This window comes from Drosophila albomicans, chromosome X (genome assembly GCF_009650485.2).
Source record: "Drosophila albomicans strain 15112-1751.03 chromosome X, ASM965048v2, whole genome shotgun sequence".
Taxonomy (NCBI): domain Eukaryota; kingdom Metazoa; phylum Arthropoda; class Insecta; order Diptera; family Drosophilidae; genus Drosophila; species Drosophila albomicans.
Genome location: NC_047627.2, coordinates 32,489,251 through 32,511,439, shown reverse-complemented (window position 1 = coordinate 32,511,439; position 22,189 = coordinate 32,489,251).

Sequence of the window (22,189 nt, the reverse complement as noted above, 5' to 3'; positions counted from 1 at the left end):
TAAATAACTAATTCTAATTTCTTGCTTAACTAGAAGTGCTGCAAACTTTGTGCAGACAGATTCAATGGGCTTTACTTTAGACCAAGGCAAACGATTGCCATTGATAAATCCCAACAATTATTAAATTATACCAAATAAATATTTAAATGGCAATAAATTGCAGGAACCTTATAAATATTTCCTACTTCAATTTGTTCTCCATAGATCGATGTTTTTCTTGGCAACATAAATTATGAATTTGCGATTGGGTTTTTATTCAAAATGAATTCAGAGAAAAAAAAGAATAATTGCCGTACACATACTTTAAAAAATAACCATTTTGAATAAAAGCAAAATAGTGCAATAGTATACTTAATATATACCAAATAAATATACCACAAAAATACTAGATCAGTGAGGTATAATTCTAAAAATACACCAAATTAATGTACCACAAAAATACTAAAATATAGCAAAGACTATATTTGGTATATTGATATATTACTACATTGACTTATAGTAAATGAATATACCAAAATATACCAAATACTTAATATATACCAAATAAATATACCACAAAAATACTAGATCAGTGAGGTATAATTCTAAAAATACATCAAATTAATATACCACAAAAATGCTAGATCAGTGAGGTATAATTATAAAAATATACTAAATTAATGCTCCACAAAAATACTAAAATATAGCAAAAGTTATATTTGGTATATTGTTATAGTGCCACATTGACTGATAAGAAATTAATGTACCAAAAAAATACTAAGGTATACCAAAGACTATATTTGGTATATTCATAAAGTACTACATTGACTGATAGAAAATTAATATACCAAATACTTAATATATACCAAATAAATATACCACAAAAATACTAGATCAGTGAGGTATAATTCTAAAAATACACCAAATTAATGTACCACAAAAATACTAGATCAGTGAGGTATAATTATAAAAATATACTAAATTAATATACTACAAAAATACTAAAATATAGAAATTTTTTTTTTGGTATATTGTTATAGTGCCACATTGACTGATAAGAAATTAATATACCACAAAAATACTAAGTATGCCAAAGACTATATTTGGAATATACTACATTGACTGATTGCAAATTAATATACCAAAATAAACCAAAGGCTATATTTGGTAAATTAATATCGCACTACATTAATTGACAGGCAAAGCAACTAAGTCCCGTAATCAGTGGACGTTAAGTATACAATTTTACAAATGAATAAAATATATTTTCCATATTATGCAAATGGTATTTATAAATATCATATTTTTCCTAAATATATTATTTACAAAATGAATAACTAAATGGCTCGAATTGTAGATTATTGGCTTATATTTTTATTTTTATTAAATACATACTATTTAAGATCAAATACATATTAGTTATGCTTAACTTTTATCTTACGCTTTTTGCAGGAAAAAAAAATCTTTCGTAGGCGGCATCGGAAAAAAGAAAAAAAAAAAAGTGGTATGTAAAGTGCTTGGATATGTTTAAAAATAACTCTGTCAATAATATGATATATAAAATTAGGTTGTGCAAAAGGTCATTAGCTTAATATGTATCGAATACATAACATGCTTAATTAGTCGTATCCATCGATGAAAGCCGTATTTCTGACGATTTGTTTACCCGATTCTTTGTGTGTGTGTGTGTGGTAAGAAAGACAAGGAAAGGAAAACAAGACAAGTAATTGGGAGGGGGTGAATTTGTTTTAGAGGAATTAGTTATAAGTAGCTAGAGAAAATTACTAATTAAACAAAGGCAACTCTTAAAGCAAAGACGTGCGTTTGTCTTTCTCTCTCTCTCTCTCTCTCTCTCTCTCTCTCTCTCTCTCTCTCTTTGCTTTGTTGTCGTTGTTATCGTTGTTGTCATTGTCATTGGGTGTCAAATGCAGGAGTTGGCAACACACACACAAACATATATATATCTATGCATATCTCTGTGTGTGTGTTGTCTGTACCTGTTAGCTGTAATTAATCAAGCCGTCCGACTATTTTGGTAATTGCTGGGCACGTTGTAATTATGTCACGCATATCTCTTAACCATGACAGATACTGACCATGAGCATTCGTATTTCTATTCGCATTCGTGTATTCGTATTCGTATTCATATTCGTATTCATGTTTGTATTCGCATTCGCATTCGTATGAGGCATGTATAATGACCAGACACACAATGCCTTTTTATTATCACATGAGCATCTGGGTTATTGCAAATGCCAACTCTCAAACCCCCTTTTGGAAATTCTCTTCCAAAAAATTCAAATACAGTTGTTGGCTCGACGAGTAGTTACCCTGTAAATACAACGAACATAATGCAAATTCGTGATATTGTATTACATTCAAAATATACCATAGAGTGCAAAATATACTAAATTACAGTGGGCGTTTTTTACAGTCCCATAAATTCTATAAATTTATCAAAAATATGCTAACATTTACCGAAGGCGATTTAATATTCCATATTGTACTGCATTCAAAATATACTATAGAGTACAAAATATACTAGATTGCCAGCCAAACCATCTAAGACTCTTGTTTTTTCAGCGAATTATTAATTTATATTTTAAAATGTTCATACCCGGGTGAAAGAGTATTAGAACTTTGTAGAAGATATTTAAGAAATACTTTTGTGTGAAATCTGGTCTCAGCTGCTTTTGGTATATTTTGAACATTGCACAACATCAATATACCAAATATACTTATATACAGCGAAAACAATATTTGTTATGTTAATATAGTACTCAATAGTACTACATTTATATACCAAATATACTAAAATATACCGAGAACTACATTTGGTAGATTGAGTAGTATCAGCTTTCAGCATATTTTAGTATATTTGGAATATTAATGTATTATTATGTAATAATAATACCAAAAGTGTTATATTTGGTATATCATTATTGTAATAAATCTATATTATACAAATATACCAAGCATATAACAAATAATATACCAAATGTTGTATTTGGTATGTGGATATTGTATTACATTCAAAATATATACCATAGAGTACATTAAGATTACATATTAACATACCAAATATAGTTTTCGGTATATTTCAGTATTTTTGAGGTATTCGTAATTCGTAATTTGGCTTTCTTAGTTGTTATTTCTATTCTATTACTATTACAATATTTCATTGGCATACCAAATTTTAATTTGTGTTTATTGCCAATTAACTATTTCATTTTCGAAATTATTTAAAGTGCTGCGCAATCAAATTAGAATTTTTGTAAATTTATTATTTTGGTTTTTTTTTTGGATTTCGCCTTTTTTTGCTATAATATTATTATAAATGTGCCACAATTACATTTTTGTGATGCAATTGCAATATAAAAATGTGCAAATATTTTAAGTATAATTGACAAATCTTCATTTTTGTTTCACTTTTTTTTTGTATTATAAATAAATTGCTGTGTTTGTGAGCTGATGAAATTTACAAATTTATGCTGATGGACTTTATTGGATTTTATAATTGAGAGTAAACATGTGAAAATATTTGCGAGTTAAACTAGAACTAGTTAAATTACATTAGTTACGCTTATATTCTTATGAATTTTTCAGTAGTTATGATATTTATTAAAACTGTCGATGGACTTTTTGGAACTTGATAATTGAGAGCAAGCATTTGAAAATATTTACAAATTAAATTACGCTTAGATTTCGTAAATTAAATATATTTGTATGTATTTCTCAGCTTCGCATTGTCATTGAACTTTTTTTTTGTAAATCTTTGGTTGATACTTAAAGCTTCTATTCTTTGCATTTATTTTGCAGTTTCGCTTTAACAACAATTATAATTTGAGTGGTGCCGAAATTTACAATAAATGTTTTTGAACTTTGAAGCAAGCAAACGAAGTGAAAATAATTGTCTATAATTTCACATAATTTTGACATATGATATAAGCATTTATGTCACAGTTTTCCACTGAAATAAATTTTAATTGCAGTGCTGATGAAAATTACAATAAATGTCAAAATAAAGCTAGTAATTTGGAACATATTTGGGTATTAATTTACATAACATAGTTCAATTACGGAATTTGCTCTTAATAATTTCTATCATTTGATATATGCACTTATGTCGCATTTTTGCGTTAAAACAAAATTTTAATTGCAGTGCTGATCAAATTTACTTTAAATGCTTAGCTAATAATTCTAAAGTAAAAATTTGAAAATATTTGCGTATTAATTTACATAGTTCAATTGCATTTATTATGTGATTTGTAACTGCTGTTGAGCTGGTAATTGAGTGAAATAATTTCAAAACATTTTTCGGTAATTATTCACATAGCTAATCGTCCATATCGCAGTTTTACAGGGTACACAATAAAATGAAAAGAAAAACAAGTAAGAAAGTTACTGTCGAGTGTGCTCGACTGTGGGATACTCATTTCAATAAAAGCATACAAATATACCGCATAATACCAAAATATACTAAATGTTATATTTGGTATATCAATATTGTAATAAAAATATATTATACAAATATACCAAGCATATACCAAAAAAAAAATATACCACAGAGTGCAAAATATACCATAGAGTGCAAAATATACCATGCATACGAAATTGCAAAATATACCATATTGTAAGCGTTTTTGCCGTACAAAAATATTTCTTAAATAACTTTTACAATTTAAATTAGACTTCTTCGATATACCATAGAGTCCAAAATATACCATAGAGTGCAAAATATACCATAAACTGCAAAATATACCAGATTGTAGGCGTTTTTACCGTATTTCTTAAATAACTTTTACAATTTAAATCAGACTTCTTTTGTATACCATAGAGTCCAAAATATACCATAGAGTCCAAAATATACCATAGAGTGTAAAATATACCATAAATTGCAAAATATACCAGATTGTAGGCGTTTTTGCCGTATTTCTTAAATAACTTTTGCAATTTAAATTAGACTTACTTTGTATACCATAGAGTGCAAAATATACCATAGATTGCAAAATATACCATAAACTGCAAAATATACCAGATTGTAGGCGTTTTTACATTACAATTTAAATTAGACTTCTTCGATATACCATTGAGTGCAAAATATACCATAGAGTCCAAAATATACCATAAATTGCAAAATATACCAGATTATAGTCGTCTTTGCCGTACAAAAGTATTTCTTAAATAACTTTTACATTTACAATTACAATAACATTAACTTCCTGCAGTCACAAAGTTATAATACCCTTCTACCCAATGGGTAGCGGATATAACAATGCCAAGAGCCAAGCAGAAGAAAAAGTTGGCTCACGTCGGTTGGGCACTGTCATTGTCTGGGTTTGATTTAGATTATCACATGGTCCATTACCTGGCCACCACAGAAGCCTGTGGCGTTCATACCTTTTGGGTGGGCGATTATTCGGTTAAAGATTTCATAATTGTTGCAACCGCTTGTGGTAATTGAGGCAAGGACAGATGTGTCTCGCTCTCGCTTTCACTCTATCTCACTCTCTCTTTCTCTGTCTCTGTCTGTATTTAGTTGAGGCCTTGTTACATACTTTGGCATCATCATTAATGTTGCATTAGCAACGTCATCATCAGCATCATCATCATCATTATCAACTCTCAACTAAGCCGAGCCACAGCCGAGCCGCATCATTATAAATGTCGTTAGGGACGAAAATCGATGTTATGTGCTGGCCACAAAAACCACAATTAAGCCACATTTTCGCACTGATTTTGCCACATTCACATCTCCCTCTCCCTTCCCCGCATATTCACTTTTAACCTTTTTGCCATTTGCCTTGAGTTGTCTTCAATTTCCGTTTGAGTTTTTCGAAAATTCCATTTGCATCTTTTGATTGACATTTTTTCTATTTTTGGTTGGTTTTTAAACGGTTGCAAAGAGCGACAAAAGAGTGTCGAGTTTGTGCTTAAGAGAAGCACACACAACACACAACACACGGCTCGACTCGACACGAAATGTTGCATGCAACATTCGTCTGGTCGCAACACGCGTGGCAAACATTTCACGTGGCAAAAGGAAACTGTCTGCTGCCGTGTTAAGTTTCTCTTTTGTTTTTTAATGGCTGCCAATCCATACAACATTCTGAAGTTTTCAACTTAAAAGAGTTGAATATGTTCGGGAAGAAAATGCTATATAGAAATAGGAATTATCTTGAACAATTTGAAAGATTAAAACTAACATAAAAGTCCTTGATTATGTTGCGATTAAAGAAAGAACTGAAAAGTTTTGGTTGAATATCCTATGAAAAAGAAAATATTTTAAACAATTTGAAGGATTCTAATCAAATCTGAATACATTAATTTGAAGGTCATTTTTTGTTTATTAACTATTTTTAAAACATACTCTTAAAATCTTAAAGAAATTTTTGTGGTTGCATTCATAATTTCATTCTTATTTTATTTATTCTTTTTAAAAGATTCTGTTAAACTCTTTCTATGCATACTTGAGAATTTTTCTGTTACTTCAATTAATTATGAATAATTTTATAAATAAAAAAAATAAAGATTCCAAATGAAAAAGCAATGTGAGAAATTTTGATAAAGACCTATTTAATCTTGTCTTTCTTTTATTTATAAATAATAAATGATAAAACAAGATTCTTAAAGATAAGTCAACTTCAACAATTTCTGATAAAGTTCGATATAATATTGTTTTTTTTTGACTCTAATAAATTTGTATCTATATAAATAAATGTGCCAGGTAACAAAAAGAAATTCTAGCATCGAAATTTCTGTAGTTGTAATTTCAAATTAATCGCACAATTTGTAAATAATTTTCCGCCTAACTTGATGAATGTTTGTTTGAGAGTTTTTCTCTGGAAACACTTTGACAAGGTGAATCCAATTGTAATGTAATCCTGTATAAAGTTGTTCCTTTTTTTGTGTTGAACCAGTTATTAACCGGTTCAAGCCTGGGTTTCATTTCACATTGGCTTCACTGGCTTTTGCTTTCGTTTTCGTTTTCGTTTTTGTTTGTGTTTATGTTCTCTCTCGTTTTTTTTGTGTTGTGTTGTGGAAAACATCAACATGGCAATAATAATGTATCGCCGCCTGTGCTTGTTCTATGTTTACATTAATCACACGTTTTGTGTATAAAATACAACAATAATAATGGTAACAACAACAACAACGTAAAACAAATGTGGAAAAAGAAAAACTACATAAATTTGTGCTGTTAGCCGCTTAGAAAATGTGAACAATAAATGGCAACTGGCGAAAATAAAAGTGGCATTAAAAGTATCAAATCAAATGAGCTTAACTCATTCAAATGGTGCACAAACACAGCAATAACTGGGTTAGACGACGACGACGACGACGACGACAACGATGACGACAACAAATTATGGAAAGAGAAAATAAGACTGAATAACATATAAAAAGTTTGCAACACATTGAAACTAAAATACCCTAACTTTTTGGGAGTTGTAAGCGGAGTTCACAATGAAAGTTCAACTGAAAAACAAGTTGACGAAACTTTAGGGTTCAGCTTTTGAAAACGAAATGTGAATTTAATTAGCAATTTTGTTTTACACAATTTAATAATGTTTCTCACTAGTTTATTAATTTAAATGAGGGTTTCTTTCATTCTGAGCGTAATAAAGATGATTATGATGATTTAATTTAGACGAAGAAAACTCTTTGAAGTAAAGATTGGATATGAAGTTGAACTAGAATGAGAAAGTATAAAAAAAGGAATTGTTGATATAAATATGATATGATGATGATATATGTATTTAGCTATAAGATAGTATTATTTATTTTATTATTATTTGATTTTAATTTAGAAATATTTTAATGAAAGAATGACGAAGAAAACTCTTTGAAGTAAGTCGGATTGGATTGTGAAGTAAAGTAAAGTAAAGTGAAGTAAAGTAGATACGAAGTTGAACTAGAAAGAGAAAGTATAAAAAAAGGAATTGTTGAACTATCCGTTGATATAAATATGATATGATGATGATATATGTATTTAGCTATGAGATAGTATTATTTATTTTATTATTATTTGATTTTAATTTAGAAATATTTTAATGAAAGACTGACGAAGAAAACTCTTTGAAGTAAAGATTGGATATGAAGTTGAACTATAATGAGAAAGTATAAAAAAAGGAATTGTTGAACTATTCCTTCATATAAATATGATATGATGATGAGATTTACTGTAAGATAGTAATATTTATTTTATTATTATTTGATATTTAAAAGTCGCTTTTCAATTCGAATTCGTTGACCATGATTCTTTTTTTTTTTAGCATAATTTCCTTAACAGATTATGAGACCCGCTGCTAGAGTATGAACACGCAAGCCGAAAACGGGGCGGAAAAGGGGCAGCAAGGGGAAGGAAGGGTTCTGCCACATATGCGAATATACTCGCAGTTACTACAATATGTACAATCATATACTCTCTGACATTCCAGTTCCTTGTCTTGGGCAGAGAATTGCGGAAGGTCGCTAACTTTGTAAACTTTTTTCTGTTTTTCTGCTTTTTTTTCTGCTTTTTTGCTGTAATTTTTGGTAGCACTGTGTTGGCCACAGAAGTAGTTAAACTCTTTCAGCAGTACCATGTTTAGGAGCTAAATCGGAAAGTTTTTCCGTATGCGCGACGTAAGCGTGGCCACGCCTACAACTTGGCTACAAAAGTTTCTTTCGCTGCCCCAATACCAATCTTGGACCCTTTTTTTTTCTCCGAAAAAACATATATAAAAAGTAGAAGAACAAGAAACAAGAAATAGAAACAGCAGCAGAGCAATGTGTGCAAGTTTTTTTGTTTTTCGTTTTTCGTTTTTGAGCTTAGCGACCCAGTGCGGAAAAAGTCGCAAAGTCTCTGAAAATGCAATAAAAAATGATGTTCAACATTTTAAGACTATGTCACTTGTTTGTCCTTGTCGTTGTCGTTGTCGTTGAATGTACGATTCACATGTTCCAGTTCCCTTTTAGTATTCCCTATCTAACTGATAGAAATATCAAAGTGTCTGTGTTTGCCAGTGTGTGTGTGTGTTTGTTGGTTCAGGCATTTGGTAATGGCCAATTGTGTTCGGTACGTGCGACAGCTAACTCAATACGTTAATTTGTCCTTGTTTGGCGACAAAATAGTCGCCATTTGTTGCCGCCATCGCAATCGCCATCGTCATCGCCGTTGCTGTTGCTGCATCTTGTTTTCAGTTTACATTTTCTCCCATTTCCAATTTACCCATTTTCGCTCACTGTCTCTCTCTCTCTCTCTCTCTCAATTTGACGCTTGATTAGTTTGGAAAGCTCACATGACTCTAATCATGTTGATGACCCGTCAATAGAGTTCGATAGTTTATCGATAACACGCTGTAAAGAGACATTTTCACTGGCACAACTTGAGCGCACTTTGACTCAACTTCTACGAGAAATTGCTTACTTGCTTAGTGATCTTTAAAGTGTTAGGACAAAACACAGCATGTGATCGATAACTATGCATCGATAAAGTTTATAATATTTCTAAGTGTTCTATACACAGTTGAATGCATTTTTGCTACTTATTAGTATATGTTGGTATTGAATTAACGATTTCATTTAACATAATGTTATTGATGCTCAATGAAAGTTGTGATGCGAGTAGTGAAAATTTTATCGCTGCTCGATAAAAGCTAAGTAACTTGTATTAAAACCATCCCATCAGCTTTTTCAACGTATTTATCTATATTGTAATCGATAACAGAAATTGGAAAGTATTCGATATCATATAAAGACAAATTATTGATTAGTGCAATTATTAAAAGTGTTTGAATATATAAAAAACAAGTAGTCGATAATACATATCGACATGTTATCGATTAGATAGATTGGCAAATATTCAATTAGCTGCAACATTTCTCGAAAAGTAATCGATCGATTAATCTATATTGTAATCGATAACAAATTGTGCAAAGTAATCGATAACATATATAGGCAAGTTATCGATTATTTGCAATTTTTGAAAGTGACTCAACATACATCAACAAATAGTCGATAACACATATCGACCATTATTAAAGAGTTTCATCATACATTGGCAAATAATTGATAACTATGAAGTCGTTATCGATAACGTAAAATCGATAATACATATCGTGTAGTGAATAGTTAGATTAATCTATATTGTAATCGATAACATATTGTGAACTGAATCGATAACACATATAGGTGAGTTATCGATTATTTGCAATTTTCGAACGTGACTCAACATACATAAACAAATAGTCGATAACACATATCGACCATTATTAAAAGAGTTTCATCATACATTGGCAAATAATCGATAACTATCGACTCGTTATCGATAACGTAAAATCGATAATACATATCGTGTAGTGAACGGTTAGTTGCCACCATCTGAAGTATTCTTTACCACAAAAATTTACGCTGTTATAAATTTGATTACTTGCTTAATAAAAGGAACAGGAATCGTTAACTTGCCGCTATCGATGACTCTATTGGCCTGACACAATTGCGTTGATTGCTAAAATGTTGACAATTTATGTGGCCATCAGCGGCTGTAGCTTTGCACTAGGTTATCGGAAATGTCTATCGATAAGTTGATAGCGATTTAATTAACCGCAGCATGTTGTTGTTGTTGCTGGTTGGCATTGTTCGGTGCCGTTGTTGTTGTTGTTGTTGTTGTTGTTGCTGCTGTTGTCGTCGTGCTGTCCGCCATTTGAATGGCCACATCAACAATTGACGACACTTCTGGGCACGCCCAGAAATCCGCCTCCACATAAGAGGCGCTTATGTTGCACATCATTTGCTGCTTTGTGTGTCCTCTTTCTTTTTTTTGTTTTTGGCCAATGTTTTCTGTGTTTTTCTGTGTGTTTGCTACTTGCACCCGCGTTTCGTGTCCTTATATTTTCTTTCGCTTTTTTTCGTTTTTTTTTGGTTTTTTTGGGCGCTTGTTTTTGTTTTGCACAATTTGTTGAGCCATTTACAACAAATGTTGCCTGACCCCGCCCACGCCCTCTTCTGTCGAACACAAAAAAGCAAAACATAAAAGTTGCCACTCGACGCTGGACAACGGAATCCTTTTTGTGCACAACACGAACGGCTGCCAACGATGCAGAAGCGACCGAAGGGCAAGGGAAAGAGAGAAGGGGGAAGGGGAACGGGGAAGTGGAAAGGAAAGGCGGAATCGAAATGGACAGCGAATGACAAACGAAACCAAACGAAATGAAACGAAATAAGTTGGAGAGGCGCAAGGGCCAACGGGGGCTAAGGGGCAAGGGGGCAAGGGGGCAAGGGGAGGAAGGCGTAGCTGTTGCATCAAGTGACATTTGTTGCTGGCTGCTGATGTTGGCGCTGTTGCAGCAACTTTGTTATCGCTGCTGCAGTTTTCAGTTTTTGGGGCCGCGGAACAAAGCTTATTAGTGTTAATTTTAATGAGTTTTCACTGCCTGGCCTTGTTTCTCCCCGCCCCCGCCCCCAATCTTCCCTTCCTCCCCTTTCCCTTCCCTTCCCCACCGCCTAACACCTCTTCCAGCTACAACATTTTTATTTCCTCTTTTTTAGCTGCTACATTTTTATACCCTGCAGAACATGCATTAACAAAAGGGATAACAAAGGGTGTTATTCGATTTATATTGAACAATTGCAGTTAGCCTCTTTCGACTTCTTTCTGTTTTTCTTTTTGCTTCTCCTGGCATTTATTTAACACAAATTTTAAAGATTTAGTGATGACTGTTTGAAACTAAAAAATACATCATTCATTGATCGTATTGTAAGAATCCAATTGTAAGAAATATTATCTAATATTATATTTATTTATTAACATTAATTGTGAGATATGTGGTTTTGTGCTTTTGCCTTTAGAGAAGAACGCTAGAGAGAGACAATTTTGTAATCGATTGTTTACTATCGTTTTTGGTATATTTCGAATTTTGTCGCTAGATGGTGTTTGCTCAAGCCGCCACAGAAGAAGCTGTGGTGGCGCCATCTATGTGTCAGTTGTCAGAAGTTATCTTTCACTTCGCTATTTAAATACAGAATATGTTTGAAAGGATTAATTGAAGTGAAATGTAGAGTATCGTTGAGTCGATCACATTCACACTTGCAGCATTTTTTCTTCATTTCATTTGCTGCACGGAGGAGGCAACAAGAGAGAGAAGAGCAGAGCAGAGAAGAAAAGAGAAAAGAAAAGCGTGATGGAGCTTACGCTGTGTTTATGCCCCAAATAATGCTGCTTAAATTGCTGTTGTCGGCTCAGCTCAGCTTGGCTTGGCTTGGATTTTAAGGTGCTTGTCGTAAACTTTTTGGACAAAGTTCTCAGTTAAGCACACACACACACACACACTCGCACACACACACACAGTTGGCTGCACATACAGGTGGTTTATACAGGTGTAAGGTCTTTTAGCGTCGTCTTGTCATGTGGAAAACTAATTGATTTACGTTGTTGCCGTTACGCCAATGCCGTTGCATACTTTCTAATCAACACAAGGATATTCCACACACACACACACAGACAGCCACACACACACACACACACACACACACACACACACACACACACACACACGCATCACAATTCACTGCGTGTGGCTTTGTGTTGTAGGCTGCGCATTTACTTATTTATTGGACCATCACATGGACGCAACGCACAAGACAAGCAAGGCTACAAACGCGGACGGACAGACAGACAGACAGGCGGATGGATGTACATATATAGGGAAAGACAGGCGGGTGGCAAGAGAAGGAAAGGGAGGGAAAGATAGGCAAGCGGCAGTCACAGGTGGCAGCATGTGTGAGCCACTTAACAATAACCGCGTCAATACCAAAATGAAACAACACTTTGAGCATCCGCACACACACACAGGCACACAAATACACGCACACACACACTCAAAGCTACTCGCATATATTGTCTAAAAAGCGAAAGTTGAGATTGATTTATCGAAGTGGATATACCCTTGAGATATTCACACACAAAAATATAATCATTTCCCTCGTTGGATTTAAGTTGCGATTATACTTTGATATCGCCATGTGCTAATTTTGGTTTCTAAGAAACTTTCTGCACGAGTTATCACTAATAATAACATTCACACTTTGCTTATATAAAACTTTTACTTAAAGAAACTTCGAACGTGTTTTTATCTTATTGAAACAATGTTGCTAAATACTAGAAATCAATCAAATAATTGCCAAATACTAGTTAATTATTTAGTAATCCAATTAAATCCAATCAAATAATAGAATTTCAGCAAATATTACCACACTTTAAAAGTCTTTTTATTAATAATAAATAAAACGGAATTATCAATTATCTTATCTTACATAAGATTCTTGCTTATGGAAATGCAATTTCCAAAAAGTTTTAAAGTGTTTTTATCTTATTGAAATAATGTTGATAAATACTATAAATCTATCAAACAATTGCCAATATTGTAATTCTACTCCAAATACTAGTTAGTTAATTAGTAATCCAATGAAATCTAATCAAATAAAAATCAAATTATAGAATATCAGCAAATATTCTTTAAAAGTCTATTTATTGATTTTTAATTTATTTAATCAAAGTAAAAAATAATAAAAGAAACTTTTCTAATATAAAACTTTTACTTAAAGAAATGCAATTTATAATAACTTCAAAAATGTTTTTATCTTATTGTCTACTATAATTTTATAAAATAGTTATCATTTTTAATTCACCAAATATTCATTGAAAGTGTTTTCATTGGTATTTCTTTTATTTATTTTTATGATAATAACGAACTTCAGACTTTTTTGATATTTAAAGTATATTGCAAAAAACGATTAATTTTAAATTCGAATAGTCTTTATTTTTCTTTAACAATATATAAGTGTACAAAGAATTTTATTTTAAATAAATGAGAAGAGCTAATCAAAGAAAAAAAATCATACAAAATTTGATATTGTGTTATGGTTTAAATCTTTAACATACTATAAATTAGTTGGATGCCAAACTTGCTATTTTAAATGAATAGAATAAATTCTGTAAATCTAAAGACTTAAATTATTTAATATCTTATACAAACTTTCGAATTGCAGCAATAACTCTTTTACTTTTAAGTAGAAAATTTTGTATCAAACTAATTAATTTCAAAATTTTAGAGCGCAATACAAACTTCTTCATAATTTTATTTAATGCTTTAGTAAAACCTTTTCTGATTCCTTTACAATAAAGTTCCCTTAATACTTATTTTAAGAAAAGGATTTAATGAGCTTTAATAAAGACTTTTGTGATTTTGTTTCTAATAATGCGTATTTAAAATTATATGAAAATTGGGAAATATTAAATGTGCTTTAGTGAAACCTTTTCTGTTTTAGTTGCAATAATGTTCAAAAGTTCAATTAACTTTAGTAAAACATTTTCTGATTTATTTGCAATAAAGTTCATCTTATACTTATTTAAAATAATGTGAAAACTAGAAAGGAATTAAAAATATTATATATTATATTTTATATAATAGTATGAATGCCATTCTAAGACTTTAAGTACACTAAATTTGAATATTGTAACATGCAATAAAAAAATATGAAGTAACACATAACTAATACGCCCCGTTGTACACCGTGAAGCATACGTAGTTCATACGAAGGCAGCTAGGCAACTTTTTTGGTTGTTGTTGTTGTTGATTTTGTTGTTGCCGCTGTCTCGCGCAGCGTTTTGCATTTTATAATCGTGATATTTTATGCCTTAGCGCGCATTTTCAAACTCTCGCAGGCATCGCTGCCTTCTCCACCTTCCCCCTCCGCTGTGGCACCTGAGTGCTGTTGTTGCTGTTGCTTTCAATATGCTGAATTTGGAAAATTATCCATGCAGCGTGCAGCGAAAGTGACTGGATTTCGGATGGGGAAACTAATAAGCATGAAACTAAGTATAGAGTCGAGCACTTGTTGTCTGTGTGCGTTCAGTTCAGTTCAGTGAACTAGTTCATGTGCGGTTTTAGATTGGATTAATTGGAGGCAGCCGAAAACAATGCATTAATTCTAGACGCAACAACCAGAGCAGAGAGAAATGCGACACTTACTTGTATAATGTGGTCGAGCTTGCTAAAGCTGCGATTTGCAAAAGCAGAAATGCAATTGAAAAAAATACGCTCAAAAATTAGATTTTCAATGCGCTTTCAATAAGGGCTTTGAAAGTAGTTGAAAGCTTTACTCAAAAAACTACTTTATTTGGGGTGATGACAATAATGTTGAAGATAATAAGACATAATAAATAAAAAAGTAAAGAAAGAAAAGAATATACATATTACTAAAAAAGTGATTTTAATGCGCTTTGAAAGCTCTTAAAATCTTTCTACAAAACAATTGTAATGCGCTTTTAATAAGAGCTTTAAAATCAATTGAAAACTTTATTCAAAAAACTACTTTATTTGGGTGGATAATAACAATGTTAAAGATAGTAATAAGTAAGAGCAAATAAAAATAAAAATATATTACTAAAAAAGTGATTTTTAATGCGCTTTTAAAGCTTTCTACAAAAAAATTGTAATGCTATTTTAAAAAGAGCTTTAAAATCACTTGAAAGCTTTATTCAAAAAGCTACTTTATTTGGGTGGATAATAATGATGTTAAAGATAATCATAAGTAAGAGCAAATAAAAAATATATATTACTAAAAAGTTATTTTTAATGCGCTTTGAAAGCTCTTGAAAGTTTTTCACAAAAAATTAAAAAAAAAAAACAATTGTAATGCGCTTTTAATAAGAGCTTTAAAAGCACTTGCGAGTATAAATAAAACTTGTACGTAGGTGGATAATAACAAAGCTCAACGGCATCTAGATTTGGTTCTTCTTATCGTTTGTAGTTTTATAATTAACTATAAGCATAGCAGAAATCATTTTAATAATCGAATTTAAAGCTCAAGTTTGACTTTAAAGTAAGCTTTGCGTTCAAGTTAAAGCACATTTAAAAACTCCATTGTTAGAGCTTTTGTGAAGCGCATGAAAACGAAAAGAAGCATTAACATAAATGCAAGTTTGAAAGCATTGTAGTTAACCTCAAGCAGTTATTGCTTACTTAATGCTAACTACTCGTATCTCTCGCCACTTACGAGTATAAAATGCTTAATACAGAAAGCTTTGACTTTTTGTAAGCTTTAATTATCTTAAGCCGCCGGCAGCCCAGGCGAAAGTCATAAAAATGAATGTTATTTAAGGAATATGTGCATATTTATTATGTTTCTAACAATAATGACATCAGGAGAGGGATAAAAAGAGGGAGGTGAAGTGAGGGGGAGGGAATGGTATAAGTGAGTCGTTGATGATGCCGTTTGCAGCTGATGCCCGGCAACGTTGTCATCATTTTTATGCCGCTTTAAATGACAGTCGCAGACGAGGACCGAGACGGTGAATGGTGAATGGTGACGCTTGATGACAGTCTCAACGCCGCCATGTTGGCTGTCCTACTCCACATATGCCTAGGCGACACACACACACACACACACACACACACACACACACACATACATAGACAGCTCGCATATGCGCGTCGAGTCGAGCATTTTAAATTCGTGCATAAAAAATGCGTAGCAAAAAAGAAGAGCGCAAAGAGCAACTTTCTCAATGTGTCAGACACAATCATTGCAAAGCGCGCGATTGTCTGTCTATCTCCATCTCTCTCTCTCTCTCTCTCTCTCTCTGTCTCTGTCTCTATCCAACTATTCACACTTCACCTGAGCAAACTTTTGCAATTCGAGGCCTTTGGCGCACACTTGAATAATCGTTAAGCATTTAGTCACGTTTTATTGCCGAACCGAAAACCCGAAAACCTATTAAAGCTCGAAATTTAGCTGCCTTCGCTATTCGAGCAAGCACAACTGCAAAGTGAGTGACAAGTTGTCGTCAAAATAACGCGGCGTATACGCAATATGGCAGCGCATATTACGTATACGTCGCGTTAGCACTCTAAACATACTTTCATATGCCTCCTCACTCTCCCTCTCTCTCTCTCTCTCTTTTACGTGTGTGTATATTTTAAGCCGTTTTTAAGGGGGGGCGTGGCAGGCAGGGGCTGAAACGTTTTACAGACTTTCCATTCAAGTGGCATATTTTGTGTGTAATATTCATAAAACCCCAACAATTTGTGTGTGTGTGTGTGGTTATGGGTATTTTTTCGGTTCGAGGGCATGATGGGGAAGGGAGGGAAGGGAGAAGGGGGGGAAGACAGCCTTGGGGCGGTTTTCCGCTTGGGGGATTAGCAGCAAATGTTGCACGTTTCATATTATTTACATATTTGCCGCTGATCCGTCTGCAAAGCAACAAGTTGCCAAACACCAGTTGAGAAGCGCTTTCAATACAAATGAGTTAAGCGAACAGCAACAACAACAGCAACAACAACAACAACAACAGCTAATACAAATATGCGACATTTTTATGTCATTTGCGGCTTATGAAACTTGTTTTTGCGTAACCCAAACCCGCATTAAGCCTAAAGAGGTTATCATAAAGTGCGTCATGTGTGTGTTTTGCTTTTCTCTTGCTTCCCACTTGCCACAACTCTCTCTCTCTCTCTCACTCACACTCTCACTCTCATCTACATACGTATTTGTTTGGGGGGCATTTACTACTACTAATCATGCATTACTTGGTCGTTGAATTTTATTTGGTTCTTTGTGCTAAAGCCAAAAATGCAGTCAAGTGCTAATTGAGTGATTTGGGGGCGAGAATGTGCATAATTCCCTATTAAGTTACTAGTTATATTCTCGACAATTTGTGGCTCACTTTTGAAGAGCTTAATGTATTGGGTTGTTATTTGGAAAGTTCAAGATGTTGAGAGAACTACTTTGAAGTAAGGAAGTGCTATTCATTGAGAACTCTAATGTGAAACAAAATTCATTAAAAGTCTTCAAAAATTTGAAATGAACGAAAAAGATATTTCAAACACAAATACATAAAATAAAATTTGCATTATTTTAATAACTATTTAACTAGGTGCATAATAAAGTTTCAGCTCGAGGTGTAGATTGGCAAATATTTCTAAGGATCATAGTTTTGTTGATTTATTTGCTGTCTTTATTCATTTTACTTATGTATCAAGATATAAAAAACCTCTTCCATTTCCATATCAAATAAGTTCTTTCAGTTGCATTTTGCAGCTTTATGAATAAACTAAAGAAAGTGCTCTATTAGATCTGGCAACTAAAAGTTTGTATCCTAAATCAATCAATTGAAATAACGGAGGAATTACAGCTGAAGTTGTTAAAAGTTGTACGATAAGGAAGCGATTGTTAGAAAAGTCAACTGGGAATGGTAACACTTGGGTGTAGTTAAAATAGTTATTAGGATAGAGTTAATTTAAAATTAAACAATTGGAAAGTCTTTAACTAAAAAAGCAGCAAGCAAAGTTTTTATAACTTTGTGCCGGCAGGAAATGTATGTAACAGGTAGAAGGAGGCATCTCCGACCCTACAAAGTATATATATTCTTGATCAGCGTCAACAGCCGAGACGATATAGCCATGTCCGTCTGTCCGTCCGTCCTTATGAACACCTAGATCAGAGACTACGAGAGATAGAGCTATAATTTTTTTCGACAGCATTTGTTATGTTTGCACACAGATCAAGTTTGTTTCAAATTTATGCCACGCCCACTTCCGCCTCCGCAAATCAAAAAAAATCGAATGACAAGCGTAATTTTAAAGATAGAATTTTGGTATAGATAATAATTACTATAGTAGTTATGATTCCTGAAAATTTGGTTGCGATCAGATAAAAATTGTCGAAGTTATTAAAAGAAATACTTTTGTATGGGCAAACACGCCTACTTACTTAGCGGATATCTCACAGTCGAGTACACTCGACTGTAGCTTTCTTACTTGTTTAAATAGATATTGTTACTCGAAGAAATCGAACGAGGATATTCGTAGGCAACTTCATATAAGAAGCTGTCAGATGCTATAAATGTTAAAGTTGCTGGAAGAAGAGAGCTAGAAGGAGCCTTTGTTAACCATATACATAGTTAAAAGAAGCTTGTAGACTGCAATTTTATAGTGAGAACTGTATGAAACTATTGAAAGCAAAGGCAGTAGAAAAGTTAATAAAATTGATAAACAGAAAAAGGGAACTAAAAGTAGCTAGAAGAAATTATGCATCTAGAATGAATGTGACAATGATTTAAGCTGTAAATGAAAAGAAACAGTTGGAAGAAATAACCGAAAGCTATAGAAGAAGTCTGTTGTAAGTGTAAGAGAATAGATCGGCGACAAAACTAAATATATATAGTAGACACATAATCGATGAACCATAGTTATAATAAATAAATCCATTAATGGGCCACTAATGAAAAGTGCAGAATGAAAGGCTAAAGGTTGACGTTAATCAAATTAAGGAAGAACTTATTGGCATTTGTCTTCTAATTAGCATATTAAAATGGCAAAAATATGAGAATTGCCAATGAAAATTTGTGTGGCTCGGCTGTCGAAAGTTTTAACAGAGAACAGCGAACAGCGAACAGATTCTATGCCTCTCTTTCTTTCTCTCCCTCTCCCTCTTCTTTCCTCTAATATTTTTGGTGATTTGAGAGTGGCTTCATGTAATAGATTCTTAACAGCTAAGTAGATTCCGGTTTTTATTGCTTTTTGTTTTGAGCAAAAACAAAAGAGCTTTTGCAACTCGCTAAGCCTTGACAATCGCAACGCTGAGAAGGCAGCGAGGGGGCGTGGCGCGTAATTTTTTGCTTTCTGTTTTTGTTTTTTTGTCGTCTGTGAAAGTCGTCGATGCTCGAGAGTCGCAGTAACAAACTCCCAGACAAAGTTTATCCTGCTGCAAGTCGACTTCACTCTTTGCCTCTTCTCTTCCGCTTTTCCAAACAAACACCGACGAATATGTAAGGAATTAAGCAAGCAAGCGAGCAAGCGAGCAGCGAGGCAGGCAAAGCCTTCAAGCATTCGACGCCAAAAATTTATGAAATGAAATGTTGAGCGCCTACTTTTGTCGAGATATCAGAACAGGACATCACATACAAAACAGATCACACGCGTGTATGGAAGAGGAAGGGGAAGGGGAAGGGGAAGAGGGAGGGGAAAGGAGTGTCAACTCATTCGCGTTATCCTTATACAGCTCTGTTTTTTAGCCTCTTCTCCTTGCTTCGATTTCGCTTGTCAAAGGGTACGACAACTTTGCCATTTATTGTGTGCAACTAAACAGTTTGATAACACTGACAATGCTCAAGCTTTTCGATACCATAATTTATAATGATGCCGATAGTCGAAAGCCAGAACACAGCTAAAGCAGCAGTCGAAAGTTATACAACTCGAGAGCATCACAGAAATATGATAACTTAAATGTTTTCATATATAAGATTGTCAAAAAAGTCTTGCTGTATTTTTATTGAATTTTCAATTGTTCATAAAATTGGTTATAATAATGCGATTTAAGTTAAGACTTTTTGGACAACCTTATATAATTTCGTGGTGTTTTATAATATTTGCTTTTAGTGCTTCATCGTTTAATGAATCCTTCTAAAATATGTTGTTACAGTTGTATGAATTTAGTTTTTATTTCTTAGATTCACGAGTGTTGAATCCGTTGCACCTTAACAACATATGCAAGTAATTTGTAAAGTAAGCCCAACACCATATAAATCAGTCAATAGTTAGTGTTTATATCTTTGTGTTATTGTTATACATCATAAAATATATAAATCGATTCTTACACTATTTATGAGGTATACAAAAGAATTCGAATATTAACTAATTTTATGTTGCATACTTTCAAGCGCATTTCGACCAAGCGCCATCTATCGACAGCATTGCGCAATTTTCACTATGAATGACAACTAAAATGTCTCATTCACTTTTACACTTGATCAACTGTATTTTTCGTGCATCTCATATTAAGTATACGAACTGGAGTTCTTAAATTTATTGACAATACAGCTGCTGACCAAAGAATTGGCCATAAACTGTTTATTCCGCCACGATTTCTCTGGCAGTCAACGAATAAAATGTTTCAATACTACAATAGAATACTAAAATTATTTGTAGCTTTCGTTTATTTAAAGAAACAGCACAAATTTTATTACAATAATGGGCTCTTGCTTATTTTCGTCATTCCACAAATTGGATTTATTTATAAATTTAATTTTGTTGGCACCAAAAATAAACTTGACTTTTCACTTTTTTTTCTTTTTTCATGGCAAACTATAACTTTTTGATGGCAGCAGCAGCAACCTTCATCAAATGTTGCCATAATGATGAAACCCATCTGTCATTTTTATAAATAGAACAATTTGCAAACTATTTGCCATCAGAAGTTTCAAAGGGTATTAAATATTCGTACTCGGTACTTGGTTTTATTTTCGGGTCTCATTTCGCCTCGTACTTTTTTAATTTTTGCATATCCTGCAGCCTTTTTGCCGCCGCTTCTTCATGTTCCACCATTTTAACTTTTTGATATGCTCGCTCTCTGTTTTTTTTTTGTTTTTTTTTTACTTCCCTCCGCTCTATGTGCGAACAACTTTATTTCATTCCCATGCTGTGAGTGTGTGTGTGTCATTGTTTTGTTTTTGCCTCGGCTGCTTTCTGCTGATTGCGCAAGAGAATGAAAACAAATTGTGTGCAATAAAAGTGAGAGCAGCCGAATAAAGCGCGGCACAAAGAACTACATCACACGGCATGTCTTCGAGTTATTGTCGGATTCGGATCAATGGACTCTTCTTGTCATACACATACAGCCAGAGGCACCCTGTGGCGCACCCTGTGGCGCACTGTGTCGCCCTGTGACTAGGCAAACAAATGAGGAAACAATTTAGGAGTTTTGCTATGCGCGGAAACAAATGCTTTCATGCATGTCTTTATCACATTGGAGTATTAAATACAGGGTATTGACAAGTCGAGCACTTGCTCTACATTTGCAACAATGTAGAGTAAAGGGATGTCTTGTTGCTTTCAACTGCTATAGAGAGCATCTGTTAGTCGTCAATTTAAGTGATATTTATATTTGATACTAATATTGATTAATTTATTATATTTACAAGTAACTCCTGAATCTAAAAGAACTAGTTATACCCGCTACCCATAGGGTAGAAGGGTATTATAACTTTGTGCCAACAGGAAATGTGTGTAACAGGTAGAAGAAGACATCTCCGACCCTATAAAGTATATATATTCTTGATCAGCGTCAACAGCCGAGACGATCTAGCCATGTCCGTCTGTCCGTCTGTGTGTCTGTCTGTCCGTCCGTATGAACACCTAGATCTCAGAGACTATAAGAGATAGAGCTA